Source organism: Carcharodon carcharias, chromosome 3 (genome assembly GCF_017639515.1).
Source record: "Carcharodon carcharias isolate sCarCar2 chromosome 3, sCarCar2.pri, whole genome shotgun sequence".
Taxonomy (NCBI): Eukaryota; Metazoa; Chordata; class Chondrichthyes; order Lamniformes; family Lamnidae; genus Carcharodon; species Carcharodon carcharias.
Genome location: NC_054469.1, coordinates 1,471,881 through 1,493,668, shown reverse-complemented (window position 1 = coordinate 1,493,668; position 21,788 = coordinate 1,471,881).

The window sequence follows — 21,788 nt, the reverse complement described above, 5'->3', positions numbered from 1 at the left end:
ATCTCTCAGGGAGAGGGAGAAGCGTCGGAGAGGGGGAGAACCCTCGCGGGGGATGAGAAGCCTCAGGGAGGGGGACAATCTTCGGGGAGGGTGAGATCTCTTGGGGAGGGTGAGATCTCTCGGGGAGGGGGAGATCTTTAGGGGAGACTGTGTAATCTGTGCTCTGTCTGTGTGCCCAAAGCCCTGTCCCTGTTATTTTGCTGAGGGGGACCCTGATGGAATGGTGTCCTGTGGGGGGAGTTGTCTCCATCCTGAGATCACAAACCTGTAAATAACAGGGGACAGTTTCTTGCAGTGATTGTGTCGCCTCACTCAGCTCAGTCTGCAGTTGGCTGTATTCTCTCCGGAGCTGGGCTGCTGTCTCTGTGAAAGACAATCCTTCATCTGGATTAAGCTGAACCAGGCGGGAGCTGACACTGCTCAGTCTGTTCACCAGAACTTTGTGTTCATCCATCGCAACTCGCAGGCACTGCCCAGAGAGGCACAAACATTCAGCATTATCAAAACGTTAGACATTGTACAAATCACTGCACACACTCACTCACACACACTCACACTCACTCAGACACATTCACTCACACAGACACATTCACTCACACTCACTCAGACACACACTCACAGTCACTCAGACACACTCACTCACACTCACTCAGACACGTTCACTCACACTCACTCAGACACTCACTCACCATCTCAGACACACTCACTCAGACACACTCACTCACTCACACACACACACACACACTCACACGGACACACTCACCCACAAACACACACTCATTCACACACACTCACACTCACTCAGTCACACACACACACTAACTCATACACACACTCTCTCACACACACTCACACTCACTCAGACACACACACTAACTCATACACACACTCTCTCACACACTCAGACACACACTCTCAGACCCACTCACTGACCCAGACATCTCAGACCCTCACACTAACACACACTCTCACACTCACTCAGACACACAGTAACACACACTCTCACACTCACTCAGACACAAACACACATTCACTCAGACAGACTCACACACTCATTCAGACACACTCACTCACACTCAATCAGACACACTCAGACACTCACACTCACACCCACTCTGACACACCCACTCTGACACACCCACTCTGACACACTTGTTCAGACACTCACACACTCAGATTCACTTACTCACTCAGACACACTCACTCTGACACATTCACACTCACACAGACTCTGACACACACACACTCTGACACACACACACTCTGACACACACACACTCACTCAGATTCACTCACACACACACTCACTCAGATTCACTCACACACACACTCACTCAGATTCACTCACACACACTCTCACCCACTCCGACACTCTCACCCACTCCGACACTCTCACCCACTCCGACACTCTCTCTCATACTCACTCACTCAAACACAGCCTCTTAGACGCACTCACTCACACTCACTCAGTCACATCCATTCACATGGAATATTGCCCAGGTATGTCCTGTACACAGAACGCAGGACAAATCCAATCCGGGCAATTCCTGCCCCATCTTGATCATCAGTAAAGTAATGGAAGTGGCCATCAACAGTGCTATCGAGCGTATAAGGAATATATCTTTTCATTTCTGTTGGATTGCAGATTGAGGTTGCAATGGCTGCAGTTTGAGAGACATGTCTGCTGCAACAGTATGAGATATATATACAATGTTGCAGCCTTGGAACAGAGTGTGCCATGAAAGACAGGATGGTGCAAGAAAGGAGTTCTGGACCAAGGGAGCCCCCTGACCACAGCATTTTAATCAACTCATGACCAAGTGACCAGGGTTTGGGGAACAGTGGGGCTGATAGTAAAGTGCACTATCCCCAGTGAGTCAATATTACAGCAACCTATCCCCAGTGAGATGATATTACAGCGCACTATCCCCAGAGAGTCGAAACTATAGCGCACCATCCCCAATGAGTCGATATTACAATGCACCATCCCCAGTGAGTCGATATTGCAGTGCACTATCTCCAGTGAGTTGATAGTACAGCGCACTATCCCCAGTGAGTTGATATTACAGCGCGTGATCTCCAGTGAGTCGATATTACAGCGCAATATCCCCAGTGAGTCGATACTACAGCAACCTATCCCCAGTGAGACGATATTACAGCGCACTGTCCCCAGAAAGTCGAAACTATAGAGCACCATCCCCAGTGAGTCGATATTACAGTGCACTGTCCCCAGTGAGTCGATAGCACAGCGTACTATCCCCAGTGAGTCGATATTACAGCGCACTAACCCCATTGAGTCAATACTACAGCGCACTGTCCCCAGTGAGTCAATATTACAGCGCATTGTCCCCGGTGAGTCGATATTACAGCGCACTATCGCCAGTGAGTCGATATTACAGCACAATATCCCCAGTGTGTCGATATTACAGTGCACTATCCCCAGTGAGTCAATATTACAGTGCACTATCCAGAGTGAGTCAATATTACAGCGCACTGTCCCCAGTGAATTGATATTACAATGCATTGTCCCCAGTGAGTCAATAGTACAGCGCGATATCCCCATTGAGTCGATATTACAGCGCACTATCCCCAGTGAGTCGATAATACAGCACGCTATCCCCAGTGAGTCGGTTGTCCAGCGCACTATCCCCAGTTAGTCATGACAAGCAGCACTTGCTTAGCAATGACCTGCTCACTGATGCCCTGTTTGGGTTCTGCCAAGGCCACTCAGCTCCTGACCTCATTACAGCCTTGGTTCAAACATGGAGAAAAGAGCTGAACTCCAGAGGTGAGGTGAGAGTGACTGCCCTCGACATCAAGGGAGCAGTGAGCAAGTGTTGCTATCACTGTTGATGTCCCCTTCCATCACTTTGGTTATGATGGAGAGTGGACTGATGGGATGGTAATTGGCCGGGTTGGGGTTGTATCCCCATTCCCTCCCTCCTGTTTGTCCATTACCTGTGCCACCTCCTGCTGATCATTGAGGCTTTGCTGGCTGATGATGACTGGTTTGAGCTGTGATATCTGTGATTGTATTTCTTGCAGCCAAATTCGGAGTTCAGCATCTGCTTGAGAAAACTGTGATAGCAATGAACTGGCTCCATCCAATCCGACCAGGATTCCTGCATTCTGCAGACACACAGCCTGACATCGATCCCACAATGATCTTAGCATGGCCTGTTAACAAACAGTACTCTCTCAGCTAGATGATCCATGCAGTGCAGAGACAGAGGATTACAGAAGGAAGTCAGCTGTAGCAGACGTTTGCTGCATAGAAAGAAAAGAGACCAGGAAAGGAGGAGATTTCTTTTGTGAAAGCGTTATTGACAAATGTATATATGTAAATGAGAAAAGTGTGGTGAATAAGCTGGGGGGCTATCAGTGCAAATATCCATGTGGGAATACGATCCAGGTGGGGATATGAGTAAGGGGCATTGTCAGTAAGGATGAATGAGATGGAGACAGGGTGAGTCCTTAGGAATTTGATTCAAAGTAGGAATTCAGTGCAATAGGGGAAAGCCGTGATTTAAGTCAGGTTTATTGAAAGAAGCAGAACCTGCTGAGTTGGGAGTTCAGTGAAGGGGCCGGGGGAGGAAGTGCACATTTCTTCTACTCTTTTTCAGCTTCCAGCATTTGATTTCCAGCAGCAGAGAGTGAGAGCCAGGGGTTTACAAATAAAATCTATAAGTGACATCACATAAGTTGATTAGTTGGTAAATATAGGCCTTTCCGGGCTCAGCACAGTGGAGAAACTTGGTGAGTGACAAGTGAGTTACATTATACCATACTGTAGTAAATACTTGTTACAAAATTTAAGATATGTCAGTGCAGCTCAGCCATGTGGAATGTGCATCCTGCAGGATGTGGGAAGTCATTCAGCATAAAGTGCCCTCAATGACAACATCTGTAGGAAGTGTCATCAGCTGCAAAAACTTGAGCTCCGGGTTGCGGAACTTGAGCAGCAGCTGGAGTAACTGTGGCACATCTGTGAGGCTGAGGATTACATGGATAGCACGTTGAGAGAGGTGGTCACACTGCAGCTATGAGGTACACAGGCAAAGAGGGAATGGGTGACCGCCAGAGTTTGTAAGAGAAACAGGCAGGTAGTGCAGGAATCCCCTGAGGCTATCTCACTCTCTAACCACTTTTCCATTTTGGATACTGGTGAGCGAGATGGTTCCTCAGGATTGTGGCAAGAGTCATGTTTGTGGTGTCACAGGTGGTTCAGCTGTACAGGATGGGAGGAGGAAGAGTGGAAGTGCTTTAGTGACAGGGGATTCCATAGTTAGGGGAACAGCCAGATGTTTCTGCAGCTGTAGATGTGACTCCAGGATGGTATGTTGCCTCCCTGGGTCAAGGAAATCACAGAGCAGCTGCCCAACATTCTTATCAGGATGGTGAGCAGCTAGAGGTCGTGGTTCATATTGGGACCAATGATATAGGTAGGAAAAGGGATGAGGTCCTGAAAGCAGATTTTAGGGAGTTAGGAAGTAAATTAAAAAGTGGGACCTCAAGAGCAGTAATCTCAGGATTACTCCCAGTGCCAAGTGCTAATGAGCATAAGAATAGGAAAATTGAGCAGTTCAACATGTGGCTGGAGAAATGGGGTAGGAGGGAGGGGTCTAGATTTCTGAGGCATTGGGGCCAGTTCTGGGACAGATGGGACCCGTACGTGAAGGATAATCTACACCTTAACAGGACTGGGACTAATATCCTCATGGGGAGATTTACTAGTGCTGTTGGGGAGGGTTTAAACTAGATTGGCAGGGGGATGGGAACCTGAGTGCAGAGGAAAAAAACTGGCAGTGGGAAGTAGAGAAGTATTAACTGATAAGGAGGATATATCAGAGTTGCATCAATTAGATAGATTACTTGGAGAGTTTGATAGAATTAGAGTAGACAATAGTAAGTCATTAGTTGGGGTCAGAATAAAGGGGAAAGTAAAAAAGCCTAAATCAGAGCTAATGTGCATATATGTGCATACACGGAGTGTGGTGAATACGATTGGTGAACTGCAGGCACAGGCTGACAAATGGAATTATGATATTGCTATGAGAGAGACCGGGCTCAAAGAAAGGCAGGACTGGGTGTTAAATATTCCTGGGTACAAGGTGTTTAGGAGAGACAGGAAGAGGGGGAAAAGTTGGGGGAGGTGGTGTTGTGGGGGGAGTGGCAGTGTTGATTAAAGCTAACATTACAGTACTGGAGGGAGTGGATATTCCAGAGGGGTCAAGGACAGAATCTCTCTGGTTAGAGGTAAGGAATAAAAAAGGTGCAATAACATTGATTGGTGTAGTATATAGACCACCAACCAGTGGAAGGGATGTGGAGAAACAAATTTGCAAAGAAATTACAGAGAGGTGCAAAAATTATAGAATAATCATGATGTGGGACTTCAATTCTCCATAATGTAGACTGGGATAGGAATAGTGCAAAGGGACAAGAGGGGCGAGGATTCCTGGAATGTGTTCAAGATCATTTTCTGCAGCGATATGTTTCCAGTCCAATGAGAGGACAGGCACTGTTGGACCTGGTTCTGGGGAATGAGTTGGCCCAAGTAGATCAATATCAGTGGGCGAGCCTCTTTACAGTGACCTTTTGTATCATAAGGTTTAGGTTAATCATGGAGAAGGACAGGGAACTATCCAGAGCAGGGATAATTAATTGGGGGAAAGCCAACTTCAATGGGAGAAGATTGCATCTGAGTCGAGTGAGTTGGGATCAAATGTTGGCAGAAATGACAGTGGCTGAACAATGGACCACCTTCAAAGAAAAAGTATTGCAGACATTATCAAGGTATATTCCCTTGGAGAGGAAAGATAAGACAAATAAATTGAGTGCCCTGGGTGATGAGAGAGATAGAGGTGAAAAAGAAAAGGAAGATGTATGCATATGACAGACATCAGGTAGAAAATACAATGGACAATAAGGCTGAGTATAGAAGGGCCAGAGGGCAAGTGAAGAAACTAATAAGAATAGCAAGGAGAGATCAAGAAAAGAGGCTGGCAGTGAACAGTAAAGGGAATTCCAAGGTCTTTGATAAGCAGAGAAATAATAATAAGGTGGTAAAAGAAAGAATAGGGTTGATTAGGAACAAAAAAGAGGGTTTGCATATGGAGGCTGGAGAATAGTGGCGGTGTTGAGCAAGTACTTTGCATCTGTCTTTATGAAGGAAGGGGATTCTACCCAGGCCGAGGTGAGGGAGGAGGTGACTGGTACACTAGAAGATCTTACAATCGGGGGAAGGTGGTGTTAGAAAGGCTACCTTTACTTAAAATAGAAAAGGTACCAGGACCGGGTGAGATGCATCCAAGGGGACTGAGGGAAGTGAGAATGGAAATTTCAGAGGCACTAGTGATAATATTCCATTCTTCCTTAGACACGGGGAGGTGCCAGAGGACTGGAGAATTGTGAATGTTACACCCTTGTTCAAAATGGGCTACAAGGATAAAGCTGGCAACTACAGACCAGTCAGTTTGACCTCAGTGGTAGGGAAACTTCAGGAAGCTATCGTTCGGGACAAAATCAATAGTCACTCAGACAAGTACAGGATAATTAAGGGAAACCAACATGGATTCAGTAAGGGAAAATCATGTTTAACTAATTTGCTGGGGTTCTTTGAGGAGGTAACAGAGAAGGTCGATAAAGGAAAAGCTGATGATGTGGTGTATATGGATTTTCAAAAGACATTTGATACAGTGCCACACAACAGACTTGTGAGCAAAATTCTAGTTCACGGAATAAAAGGGAAAGTAGGCACTTGGATAAGAAATTGGCTGAGTGACAGGAAACAGAGTAGTGATAAATGGTTGTTTTTCAGATTGGACGAGGGTTTGTAGTAGAGTTCCCCAGGGATCAGTGTTGGGACCCTTGCTATTCATGATATATATTAATGACCTAGACTCTGGTGTGAAGGGAATGATTTCAAAATTTGCGGATGAGACGAAGATTGGAATTGTTGTCGACTGTGTTGAGGATAGTCTTGAACTTCAAAAGGACATAAACATGTTGGTGGATTGGGCAGGCAAGTGGCAGATGAAGTTCAATGCAGAGAAATGTGAGGTGATTCATTTTGGCAGGAAAGATATGGAGAGACAGTATAAAATAAAGGGAGAGCCTCTAAAGGAGGTGCAGGAACAGAGGGACCTCGGTATATATGTACATCGGTCACTGAAGGTAGCAGGGCATGTTGAGAGAGCAGTTAATAAAGCATAGAGTATCCTAGGATTTATTGATAGGAGCATTGAATATAAGGATAAGGAGGTCATGTTAAACTTGTATAAGACACTAGTTTGGCCTCATCTGGAGTACTGTGTCCAGTTCCGAGTGCCATATTTGAGGAAGGATATGAAGGCATCGGAGAGAGTATAGAGGAGATTGACAAGTGTGACTTCCAAGGCGAAGAACTGTAGCTATGAGGATAGATTGGAGAGGTTGGGATTGTTTTCCTTGGAGAAAAGAAAGCTGAGAGGAGACTTGATAGAGATATTCAAGATCCTGAGAGGTGTGGACAGAATAAATGGTGAGAAACTGTTCCCATTCAAGAGAACATTAAGAACTAGAGGGCACAGATTCGGGAAAATTGGCAAAAGGAGTCAATGTGATGTGAGGAAAAATGTTTTCATCCAGAGGGTGGTTGGAGTCTGGAACAAACTTAAACAGAATTACCTGGAAAAACTGAGCAGGTCTGGCAGCATCAGCGGAGAAGAAAAGAGTTGACGCTTCGAGTCCTCATGACCCTTCCACAGAACTGAGTGAATATAAGGAGAGAAGTGAAATATAAGCTGGTTTAAGGTGGTTGGGGGGGGTGGAGTGGGGGGAGATGGTATGATTGTAGGGACAAAGAAGCAGTGATTGGAGCAGGTAATCAAAAGATGTCACAGACAAAAGAACAAAAGAACACAGAGGTGTTGAAAGTGGTGATATTATTTAAATGAATGTGCTAATTAAGAATGGATGGCAGGGCACTCAAGGTACAGCTCTAGTGGGGGTGGGATGGAAAGACTAGCAGGGCATAAAAGATTTAAAGATAATGGAAATAGGTGGGAAAAGAAAAATCTATATAAATTATTAGAAAAAACAAAAGGAAGGGGGAAGAAACAGAAAGGGATGGGGATGGAGGAGGGAGTTCAAGATCTAAAGTTGTTGAATTCAATATTCAGTCCGGAAGGCTGCAAAGTGCCTAGTTGGAAGATGAGATGCTGTTCCTCCAGTTTACGTTGGGCTTCACTGGAACAATGCAGCAAGCCAAGGACAGACATGTGGGCAAGAGAGCAGCATGGAGTGTTAAAATGGCAAGCGACAGGGAGGTTTGGGTCATTCTTGCGGACAGACCGCAGGTGTTCTGCAAAGCGGTCGCCCCGTTTACGTTTGGTCTCTCCAATGTAGAGGAGACCGCATTGGGAGCAACGAATGCAGTAGACTAAATTGGGGGAAATGCAAGTGAAATGCTGTTTCACTTGAAAGGAGTGTTTGGGCCCTTGGACGGTGAGGAGAGAGGAAGTGAAAGGGCAGGTTTTGCATCTTTTGCGTGGGCATGGGGAGGTGCCATAGGTGGGGGTTGAGGAGTAGGGGGTGATGGAGGAGTGGACCAGGGTGTCCTGGAGGGAACGATCCCTACGGAATGCCACCAGGGGGAATGAAGGGAAGATGTGTTTTGTGGTGGCATCATGCTGGAGTTGGCAGATATGGCGGAGGATGATCCTTTGAATGCAGAGGCTGGTGGGGTGATAAGTGAGGACAAGGGGGACCCTATCATGTTTCTGGGAGGGAGGAGAAGGTGTGAGGGCGGATGTGCGGGAGATGGGCCGGACATTGTTGAGGGCCCTGTCAACGACCGTGGGTGCAAAGTCTCGGTTAAGGAAGAAGGAGGACATGTCAGAGGAACTGTTTTTGAAGGTAGCATCATCAGAACAGATGTGACGGAGGCAAAGGAACTGAGAGAATGGGATGGCATCCTTACAGGAAGCGGGGTGTGAGGAGCTGTAGTTGAGGTAGCTGTGGGAGTCGGTGGGTTTGTAATGGATATTGGTGGACAGTCTATCACCAGGAATTGAGACAGAGAGTCAAGGAAGGGAAGTGTCAGAGATGGACCATGTGAACATGATGGAGGGGTGGAGATTGGAATCAAAAGTAATAAATTTTTCCAAGTCCCGACGAGAGCATGAAGCAGCACCGAAGTAATCATCGATGTACTGGAGAAAGAGTTGTGGAAGGGGGCCGGCGTAGAACTGGAACCAAGGAATGTTCCACATACCCCATAAAGAGACAGGCATAGCTGGGGCCCATGTGGGTACCCATAGCCACACCTTTTATTTGGAGGAAGTGAGAGGAGTTGAAGGAGAAATTGTTCAGTGTGAGAACAAGTTCAGCCAGATGGAGGAGAGTAGTGGTGGATGGGGATTGTTCAGGCCTCTGTTCGAGGAAGAAGCTAAGGGCCCTCAGACCATCCTGATGGGGGATGGAGGTGTAGAGGGATTGGACGTCCATGGTGAAGAGGAAGCGGTTGGGGCCAGGGAACTGGAAATTGTTGATGTGACGTAAGGTGTCAGAGGAATCACGGATGTAGGTGGGAAGGGACTGGACAAGGGGAGAGAGAAGGGAGTCAAGATAATGAGAAATGAGTTCCGTGGGGCAGGAGCAGGCTGACACGATCGGTCTACCGGGACAGTTCTGTTTGTGGATTTTGGGTAGGAGATAGAAGCGAGCCGTCCGAGGTTGGGCGACTATCAAGTTGAAAGCTGTGGGAGGAAGATCTCCAGAGGAAATGAGGTCAGTGACAGTCCTGGAAACAATGGCTTGATGTTCAGTGGTGGGGTCATGGTCCAGGGAGAAGTAGGAGGAAGTGTCTGCGAGTTGACGCTCAGCCTCTGCGAGGTAGAGGTCAGTGCGCCAGACAACAACAGCACCATCCTTGTCAGCAGGTTTGATGACAATGTTGGGTTGGACCTGAGAGAACGGAGTGCAGTAGGTTCAGAGAGAGACAGGTTAGAATGGGTGAGAGGAGCAGAGAAATTGAGACGACTAATGTCACGCCAACAGTTCTCAATGAAAAGATCAAGAGAAGGTATGAAACCAGAGGGATTCGTTGCTCCCAATGCAGTCTCCTCTACATTGGAGAGACCAAACGTAAACTGGGCGACCGCTTTGCAGAACACCTGCGGTCTGTCTGCAAGAATGACCCAAACCTCCCTGTCGCTTGCCATTTTAACACTCCACCCTGCTCTCTTGCCCACATGTCTGTCCATGGCTTGCTGCATTGTTCCAGTGAAGCCCAATGCAAAGTGGAGGAACAACACCTCATCTTCCGACTAGGCACTTTACAGCCTTCCGGACTGAATATCAAATTCAACAACTTTAGATCTTGAACTCCCTCCTCCATCCTCACCCCCTATCCATTTCTTCCCCCTTCCTTTTGTTTTTTCCAATAATTTATGTAGATTTTTCTTTTCCCACCTATTTCCATTATTTTTAAATCTTCTATGCCCTGCTAGTCTTTCCACCCCACCCCCACTAGAGCTGTAACACTTTCGAGTCCTTGAGTGCCCTACCATCCATTCTTAATTAGCACATTTGTTTAGATAATATCACCAACTTCAACACATATGTGTTCTTTTGTTCTTTTGTCTGTGACATCTTTTGATTATTTGCTCCTATCACTGCTTGCTTGTCCCTGCAACCACACCACCCCCCCACTCCACCCCCAACCCCACCACCCCCCCACCATCCACCCCGCCCCCCCCCACCACCCCACCCCAAACCCACCTTAAACCAGCTTATATTTCACCCCTCTCCTTATATTCACTCAGTTCTGTGGCAGAGTCACAAGGACTCGAAACGTCAACTCTTTTCTTCTCCACCGATGCTGCCAGACCTGCTGAGTTTTTCCAGGTAATTCTGTTTTTGTTTTGGATTTCCAGCATCTGCAGTATTTTATTTTTATCTCTGGAACAAACTTCCTGAGAGGGTGGTGGAGGCAGGTTTGATCAAGGTATTCAAAATGGAATTGGATTGCTACCTGAAAAGAAAGAATGTGCAAAGTTACAGAGATAAGACAGGGGAGTGGGACTGGGTGGAATGCTCTTTCAGAGAGCCAGTGTACATTCGATGGGCCAAATGGCCTCCTTCTGCACTGTAAAGATTCAGTGATTCTGTGATGTAGTGAAAATAACAGGAACATGGCTTAAAAACCATGAGGACTGGGTACTTCATCTACAAGAATATCAGCAATTATAGACCAGTCAGTTTAATTTCAGTGGTGGGGAAGATTCTAGAAACAATTATTCGGGATAGAATTAGTAGTCACATTGAAAAATGTGGGTTGATAAGGAAGAGCCAGCATGGATTTCTAAAGGGGAAATTGTGTTTAACTAACTTGCTGGAGTCTTTTGAAGCAGAAAAGGTGGATGAGGGTAATGCTGTTGATGTGGTGTACATGGACTTTCAAAAGGCATTTGACACAGTGCCACACAATAGAGTTGTGAGATAAGTTATTGCTTGTGGAATAAAAGGGATAGTAGCAACGTGGATACAAAATTGGCTGAAGAATAGGAATCAGAGAGTAATGGTCAATGGATGTTATTCGGGCTGGAGGAAGGTTTGCAGTGGAGTTCCCCAGGGGTCGATATTGGGACCCTTGCTTTTCCTGATATATATTAATGATCTAGATCTTGGTGTGCAGGGGACAATTTCAAAGTTTGTGGGTGATACGAAGCTTGGGGGTGTTGTGAATTATGAGGTGGATGGTGTGGAGCTTCAAGAGGGCATAGACAAGTTGGTGGAGTGGGCAGATAGGTGGCAGATGAAGTTCAATGTGGAGAAGTGTGAGATGATGCATTTTGGTAGGAAGAACATGGACAGACAAGGGATGAAATTTTGAAGGGGGTGCAGGAGCAGAAAGATCTAAGTGTAGATGTGCATAGATCATTGAGGGTGGCAGGACAGGTGGAGAGAACAGTTAATAAAGCAGATAGTACCCTGGGTTTTATTAATAGGGACATAGGGGTACAAGAGCAGGGAGATTATGCTGAACGTATATAAGACACTGGTTAGACCTCAGCTGGAGTATTGTGTACAGTCCTGGCTCCACACAATAGGAAGGATGTGAACACATTGGAGAGAGTGCAGAAGAGATTTACAAGAATGGTTCCAGGGATGAGAAACTTCAGCTATGAGGATAGGTTGGAGAGGTTGGGTCTGTTCTCCTTGGAGAGAAGGCGGCTGAGAGGAGATTTGATAGAGATGTTGAAAATCATGAGGGGGCTGGACAGAATAGATAGGGAGAAGCTGTTCCCACTTGTAAAAGGATCAAGAACGAGAGGGCACAGATTTAAAATGATTTGCAAAAGAAGCAAATGTGACGGAGAAAAAGCTTTTTCACACAATGAGTGGTTCACTGCCTGGAAGTGTGGTGGAGGCAGGTTCAATCGAAGCATTCGAGAGGACATTAAATGATTATTTAAATACAAACAATGTGCAGGGGTGCGGGGAAAAGGCAAGGCAATGGCACTAGGTCATAATGTTCATTTGAAGAGCTGCTGCAGACATGGTGGGCCGAATGGCCTCCTTCTGTGTCATTATAATTTTGTGATTCTGTGAAGTGTTGAGAAAAGATGGGGAAGGAGTAAAGGGAGGTGTGGCAGTATATAGTACAGTATATAGTATAGTATATAGTAAGTGTATAGTATATAGTGTAGTTTATAGTAAGTGTATAGTATATAGTGTAGTATATAGTATAGTATATAGTAAGTGTATAGTATATAGTATAGTATATAGTATAGTATATAGTAAGTGTATATTATATAATATTGTATAGTATAGTATATAGTAAGTGTATAGTATATAGTATAATATATAGTAAGTGTATAGTATATAATATAGTGTATAGTATATAATAAGTGTATAGTATATAGTATAGTATGTAGTAAGTGTATAGTATATAATATGGTATATAGTAAGTGTATAGTATACAATATAGTATATAGTAAGTGTATAGTATATAGTATAGTATATAGTAAGTGTATAGTATATAATATAGTATATAGTATAGTATATAGTAAGTGTATAGTATAGTATATAGTAAGTGTATAGTGTATAGTATACAGTATAATATATATAGTGTATAGTAAGTGTATAGTATATAGTATAGTATATAGTAAGTGTATAGTATATAGTATAGTATATAGTATAGTATATAGTAAGTGTATATTATATAATATTGTATAGTATAGTATATAGTAAGTGTATAGTATATAGTATAATATATAGTAAGTGTATAGTATATAATATAGTGTATAGTATATAATAAGTGTATAGTATATAGTATAGTATGTAGTAAGTGTATAGTATATAATATGGTATATAGTAAGTGTATAGTATACAATATAGTATATAGTAAGTGTATAGTATATAGTATAGTATATAGTAAGTGTATAGTATATAATATAGTATATAGTATAGTATATAGTAAGTGTATAGTATAGTATATAGTAAGTGTATAGTATATAGTATAGTATATAGTAAGTTCCCATTTTAATTCTTTCCACTTTAACGTCAGTCAGTCAAATGGGTCTATATTCCCATTTAGCATCAGGAGTTTTGTTATAAACATACAAATTAGGAACAGGAGTAGGCCAATCAGCCTCTCGAGCCTGCTCTACCATTCAATAAGATCATGACTGATCTGAGTGTAACCTCAACCCCACATTCTCACCTATCCCCAATAACCTTTCACCCTCTTGCTTATCAAGAATCTATCCAGCTCTGCCTTAAAAACATTCAAGACTCAACCACCTTTTGAGGAAAAATATTCAGAGTCTTTTGTTTTAAAATTGTTTAAAATTGTTCTGACATCGGCCTGCATGACCCAGTCAGCGGCATTTTGGAGTCACCTCTATCACTCCCTGACCATCCCTCTCACTATCACTCCAGCCTGCAGACTACCTCCTGCAAGTGAAGCAGTTCTTCCTACCCCTCAGCACTCATCTCCAGAGGCGTCACTTACCGTGAGGATTCAGAAGACTGTAACAGCTAGTGGAGAGGCAGCAAGTGGGAGGTTCAGTGAACAGGAGAGGCAGGTAGAACGTTAACATATTTCTTCTATATTTTTAGATTTATTTTATTTTAAAAGTTATTTCACTTATCAAAATAGGGATTTAGCAATGTAAAGTATTTCAACTTATAGGATATAATGTTTTAATGTTTTCTTTCTGATGAGGAAGGTCCTATAGAACCTAACTACAGCTTTTATATTGGTTTTAATGTGAAAATGTGGTTCACTTAAAGTCAAGATATTCAGGAACACAACTACAATTTTAAGTGAGGACTTCCATGCTCATTCAGGATGACATTACAGTGTTAAAAAAATCTCCTAGAAGGGGCTGCAGGATAAAGGATGCAGAGAAGGACTTAGCGGTCGATTTGTCTAGGGAAGAGTGTGTAGATAGCCTGGATCATATTGAGATCAATAAAGAGGAGGTGTTAGGCGTCTTGAAGAATATTAAGGTGGATAAGTCCCCAGGGCCAGATGGGATCTACCCCAGAGTGCTGAGGGAGGCAAGGGAGAAGATTGCTGGGCCTTGACAGAAATCTTTGTATCCTCACTGGCTACGGGTGAGGTCCCAGAGGACTGGAGAATGGCCAATGTTGTTCCATTGTTTAAGAACGGTAGCAGGGATAATCCAGGAAATTACAGGCCGGTGAGCCTTACGTCAGTGGTAGGGAAATTATTGGAAATTATTCTTCATTACAGGATTTACTACCATTTGGAAGCAAATGAACGTATTAGTGAGAGGCAGCATGGTTTTGTGAAGGGGAGGTTGTGTCTCACTAACTTGATCGAGTTTTTCGGGGAAGTGACAAAGATGATCGATGATGGAAGGGCAGTGGATGTTAGATACATGGATTTCAGTAAGGCCTTTGACAAGGTCCCTCATGGCAGACTGGTATGGAAGGTAAAGTCGCACAGGATCAGAGGTGAGCTGGCAAGATGGATACAGAATTGGCTTGGTCATAGAAGACAGAGGGTAGCAGTGGAAGGGTGCTTTTCTGAATGGAGAGCTGTGACTAGTGGAGTTCCGCAGGGATCAATGTTGGGATCTTTGCTGTTTGTAGTATACATAAATGATTTGGAGGAAAATGTAACTGGGCTAATTAGTAAGTTTGCAGATGACACTAAGGTTGGAGGAGTTGCAGATAGTGAAGAGGATTGTCAAAGGATACAACGGGATATAGATCGGTTGGAGAGTTGGGCGGAGAAATGACAGATGGAGTTTAATCCGGACAAATGCGAGGTGACACATTTTGGAAGGTCTAATGTAGGCAGGAATTATATAGTAAATGGCAGAAATCTTAAGTGCATTGACGGGCAAAGGGATCTGGGTGTACAGGTCCACAGGTCACTGAAAGTGGCAACACAGGTGGATAAGGTAGTCAGGAAAGCATATGGCATGCTTGCCTTCATTGGCAGGGGTATTGAGTATAAAAGCTGGGAAGTCATGCTGCAGCTGTATAGAACCTTGGTTAGGCCACACTTGGAATATTGCGTGCAATTCTGGTCACCACATTACCAGAAGGATATGGAGGCATTGGGGAAGACGCAGAGGAGGTTTACCAGGATGCTGCCTGGTCTGGAGGTTATTAGCTATGAGGGGAGGTTGGAGAAACTGATTGTTCTTACTAGAGCAACAGATTGATGGGCAACTTGATAGAAGTTTACAAAATTATGAGTGGCATGGACAGAGTAGATAGTCAGAAGCTTTTTCCCAGGGTGGAAGAATCAATTACTAGGGAACGTAGATTTAAGGTGAGAGGAGAAAACTATAGAGGAGATGTGCGGGGCAAGTTTTTTACGCAGAGGGTAGTGAGTGACTGGAATACGCTGCCAGAGGAGGAGGTGAAAGCAGGTACATTAGTAGTGTTTAAGAGGCAACTTGACAAATACATGAATAGGATGGGAATAGAGGGATACGGACCCCGGAAGTGCAAAATGTTTTAGTTGATGGGCAATATGATCGGCGCAGGCTTGGAGGGCCGATGGGCCTGTTCCTGTCCTGTACTTTTCTTTGTTCTTTGTTCACACTGTCCCCATTAAACACTCCCAGGGCAGGTACAGCACGGGGTTAGATACAGAGTACAAGTGGAGATTGTAAAATGTTGACTTGACTTTTGCCTTACCTGACTGTTTTCCTTTTCAGATTCTGAGGCTTTCTCCAATGCTTTTGCCATGCTGCTGGACAACTTTTCCACTCTCTGTCGGTGCTGAATTATCTGAACAGCTAACATCTGAAACAAATCCCGGTGCAGAGTTACTGAGTGAAATCAAATCATTCAGAGAGGATCCAGACATTCTTATCTCCACCCTGACCCAAACCCTAGACCATCAACGCTCTTATCCTGATCCCAACTCTTGACCATCTCTGCCTGGACTCTGACCCTTGACCCCAACCCAGTCGATCTCGGCCTGCACCCTCACCCTGTCCAGAAAAACTGCTCCCAGTGGCTGTTGGTCTATAATTACGAGTGAAGGTGGGATGTTAATTGTCCAGATGGTGGAATTCAAATTACTGGATGCTGTGACTGATTCAAATTCCTTCTTGGGACCCTCCCCAGAGCTCATCATGATCAGTCCAATTAATGTTCCCCCATTGGTTCCTGGAGGGGGTTGTGAGGGTTGAGATATAGCTGGGTGCAAAGTGGGTGGCAATGTTCACTGGAGAATAGGATGCTAGTGATGAGGGAGTTTGTTTTACAGATTGGTCCACTGGGTTAATACTCATCCTGGACAATGTTCCTTTTCCAGACCGTACCTTCTGATTCTGTAGCTGACTGCAGACTGTGTCCTGGTGAAGTGTGACCACATTAAACTGTTTCAGCATCTCCTCAATACCACACACCCAGCTCAATTCTTCCTGAAGCAGTGCATCAAGCTGCAATTGATGAGATAATGGGATGGAAGAAATTAGTGCCTTGATTGAAAAACAGTGTCGAAAGCAATGGGAGAGCATACGGTGGACATAGCACAGTGTGAGTCCAACAGGTCCTCGGATACATGAGTGAACAAATTTATCAAGGAACTGATGTACTGCAGGAATTCACAAAGGCTCCTTCAACAGCACCTTCCAAACCCATGACCACTAGCATCTAGAAGGACAAGGGCAGCAGATAGATGGGAACACCACCACCTGGAAGTTCCCCCCCAAGTCACTCACCATCCTGACTTGGAAATATATCACCGTTCCTTCACTGTCACTGGGTCAAAATCCTGGAACTCCCTCCCTAACAGCACCGTGAGTGTACCTACACCACATGGACTGCAGCGGCTCAAGAAGGCAGCTCACCACCACCTTCTCAAGGGCAACTAGGGATGGGTAATAAACGCTGGCCCAGCCAGCGAAGCCCACATCCTGTAAATGAATTTTAGAAAACCACAAGGAATCTTACCTTGTCCCTGTTGCTCAGATCAATGATTCCATGGCTGCCAGTTGACTGACAAGACAATGAGGAGACTTCCTTGTCGATTCGTCCCAGCCAGATTTTCATCAGCTCTGGGTTAGTGTGTAAACCGACTGCTGCCTCCCAGAATTGCCGACAGCTTTCAAGTGCTTCAGCGTGGCGCTGCAGCTGAGAATATCGGGATCTCACGGATCTGAGTCTTTCCTCTACACTCTGGGCTTCAACTCCTGGGGAAAACAGGACATAAGAAAGGCAAAGAGAGAGTATGAGAAGAGACTCACAGCCAACATGGAAGGGAATTAAGCTGATAGGGAACAAAAAGTGGATTTACACATGGAGACAAGTGGCATGACTGAAGCACTAAATGAATACTTTGCATCTGTCTTTATCAAGGAAGACGATGCTGTCCAGGCCGTGATGAAAGGGGAAGTAGTTGAGATACTGAATGGACTGTAGTTGAAGTTGATAAGTCACCAGGACCAAATGAGATGCATCCAAGGATGTTGAGGGAAGTAAGAGCAGAAATTGTGGAAGCGCAGTTCATAATCTTCCAGTCCTCCTAGACTAAGCGAGGTGCCAGAGGACTGGAGAATTCCGAGTGTTACACCCTTGTTCGAAAAAAGGTGTAAGGATAAGCCCAGAAATGACAGACCAGTCAGCTTAACTTCAGTGGTGGGCAAGATTCTAGAAACAATAATTCAGACAAAATTGTCACTTTGATAAATGTGGATTAATTCAGGAAAGTCAATACGGATTAGTTAATTAGTTAGGAAAGGGAAAAAAGGAGGAGGGGTGATGCTTTTAATTAAGGAGAGTATTGCAGTGCTGGAGAAAGAGAATGTATCAGAGGTTTCAAGGGCAGAATCCATTTGGCTAGAGCTAAGGAATAAGAAGGATGCAATTGCCTTGCTCAGTGTAATGTATAGACCACCAGCTAGTGGGAAGAATATAGAGGAACAAATCTGCAAGGAAATTACAGAAAGATGTAAATATCATAGAGTAGTTATAATGGGGGGCTTTAATTACCCTTATATAGTGGTAGTGTAAGGGGCAGTGAGGGACAAGTGTTCCCGGATTGTGTTCCGGAGAATTTCCTACAGCAGTAAGTGTCCAGTCCAACAAGAAAGGAGGCACTGTTAGACCTGGTTCTTAGGAATGAGGTGGGCCAAGTAGATCAAGTGACAGTGGGGGATCCACGGGTGGGATGAGGTTTCCAGCAGCAAATGAAAATAAAAATGTCCCTGCTGATGTTTCAGAGTCACACAAGGGGACATGTTTTATTACATTGTTATTTTCTTTATTTTCTATTTTAAACAACGCTTCATCTCCCTGAGGCAGTTCCTGTGCCTCAGGGAGATTATGAAGCGCTCACTCACGCACGTATGCGAAGTTCGCCCTCGGTCCCTTCACCCTCGCCCCGTTCACCCTCGGCCCCCTCGCCCTCGGTCCCTTCACCCTCGCCCCCGGCTCCCTCGCCCTCGGCCCCCTCGCCCTCCTTCGCATCCCTCACGGGCAGTGCTGAGGGCCGAGCGCTGCCGCTCATGTTTCACACTGGGTGGGCCCTAAATCGCCCACCAGTGTGAAATTGTGGTCCGGTGCCAATCGTGGCCAGTGGTCAGCTTTCTGGCTGCCCCACCTGCCCTTGCCAAGCCCATCTGCCAAGGGCAAAACTCTGCCCAAAGGTTGGCGGGAGAAACATTCGCTGAACCACGGGCTACCTTCAAAGAGGAGATGGTTTGGGCACAGTCAGGGTATGTTCCCTTAAAAGAGAAGGGCAGGACAAACCAATCCAGAGATCCCTGGATGACAAAGGAGATAGAAATTAAGTTAAAGAAGTTAAAGTGTGTTTACAACAGGTGTCAGGTAACAAATGAAATTGACAACCGAGTTGAATACAGAAGGTTCAGAAGGGATGTGAAAAAGCACAAAAGAGAAGCAAGGAGGGATTATGAAAAAGACTAGCAGCTGACATAAAAGGAAATCCCAAAGTATTCTACAAGCACATCAATAGTAAAAGGAGGAATAGGGCCAAATAGGGACCAAAAAGGGGATTTACACATAGAGGTAAGAGGCATGGCTGAGGTGTTGAATAAATACTTTGCATCTGTCTTTACCTATGAGGCAGATGCTGCCCAGGCCATGGGGACAGAGGTGGAAACTCAGTCACTAGAAGGGTTTAAAACTGATAAAGAGAAGGTATTGGATAAGCTGTCGGTACTTAAAGTTGATAAGACACCAGGACTGCATCCAAGGATATTGAAGGAAGTGAGAGTAGAAATTGCAGGGGCACTGGTCATAATTTTTCAATGTTCCCCTGGATTCAGGGGAGGTGCCAGAGGACTGGAGAATTGCAAACATGCCCTTGTTCAAAAAATTTTGTAAAGATCTGTCCTGCAACTACAGACCAGTCAGTTTAACTTCGGCGGTGGGGAAATTAGGACAGTTGGAGAAGAAAGGTTTGAGAGAAAATTTGATAAAACCATGAAGGGCCTGGAGAGAGTAGAAACAGACTGTGCGGTAGTTACCTGGGAGCTGATTCATCAATTGCTTGCCACTCTTCACTGCCTCATTGACCATCTCCAATTCATCCCGAATCTCCTGAAACAGGACCTTGAATTCCACAGGAGCAAAGGTGCTTTGTTAATGATAAATAGAGTTCATTTACATCAACTCAACAGAATATTTAGCCCATTGAAACAACACAAAATAACACCGTGCAGGATGACAGGATTTCAGGAATCCGAACAGATGTATCAGATTTTTCTGTAAACATAACACAAGATACGAGCTGAAGGTTTAAGGGGTAACATATTAACACGGATAGAGGATTGGTTAGTCAACAGGAAGCAGACAGGAGGGATAAATGTAATAAAAACAAAAACAGAATTACCTGGAAAAACTCAGCAGGTCTGGCAGCATCGGCGGAGAAGAAAAGAGTTGACATTTCGAGTCCTCATGACCCTTCGACAGAACTTGCGACTTGGGTTGGTAAAGTGTAACTAATGGAGAGCCACAGGGATCAGCACTGGGGCCTCAATTATTAACCATCCACATCAATGTCCTGGATGAAGGGATCAAATAATGAATGGCAACTAAATATGCTGATGACACAAAGATAGGTAGGAAAGTAAGTTTGAAGAGGACATGAAGAGTCTGCAAAGGGAGTTAGATTGCGATGGAGAGGTGATAGTTTAGTGGTATTGTTGCTGGACTAGTGACCCAGAGACCTGGGGCAATGCTCTGGGGACCCGGATTTGAATCCCCCCACGGCAGATGATGGAATTTAAATCCAATAAAAATCTAGAATTAAAAGTCTGACGATGACCATGAAACCATTGTCATTGATGATGACATTTTCAAAAACAGTTCCTCTGACATGTCTTCCTTAACCGAGGTTTTCCACCCACGGTGGTTGACAGGGCCCTCAACTGTGTCCGGCCCATCTCCCACGCATCCGCCCTCACACCTTCTTCTCGCTCCCAGAAACATGATAGGGTCCCCCTTGTCCTCACTTATCACCCCACCAGCCTCCGCATTCAACGGATCAGCCTCCGCCATTTCCGCCAACTCCAGCATGATGCCACCACTAAACTCATTTTTCCTTCACCCCCCCAGGCGGCATTCCGCAGGGATCATTCCCTCCGGGACACCCTGGCTCACTCCTCCATCACCCCCTACACCTCAACCCCCTCCCACGGCACCTTCCCATGCAACCGCAGAAGGTGCAACACCTGCCCTTTTACTTCCCCTCTCCTCACCGTCCAAGGGCCCACACACTCCTTTCAAGTGAAACAGCATTTCACTTGCACTTCCCTCAATTTAGTCTACTGCATTCGTTGCTCCCAATGCGGTTTCCTCTATATTGGAGAGACCAAACGCAGACTGGGTGACTGCTTTGCAGAACACCTTCGGTCTGTCTGCAAGCATGACCCAGACCTCCCTGTCACTTGCCATTTCAACACTCCACCCTGCTCTCTTGCCCACATGTCTGTCCTTGGCTTGCTGCATTGTTCCAGTGAAGCTCAATGCAAACTGGAGGAACAACACCTCATCTTCCGACTAGGCACTTTATAGCCTTCCAGACTGAATATTGAATTCAACAATTTTAGATCATGAACTCTCTCCTCCATCCCCACCCCCTTTCCGAACCCCCTTTTTCCAATAATTTATATAGATTTTTCTTTTCCCACTTATTTCCATTATTTTTAAATGTATTTCCATCCATTGTTTTATCTCTACCTTTTAGCCTTTTTCGATTCCTTCCCCCCACCCCACCCCCACTAGGTTTATCTGTACCTTGCTGTCCTACTTTCTACCCTTAATTAGCACATTCCTCA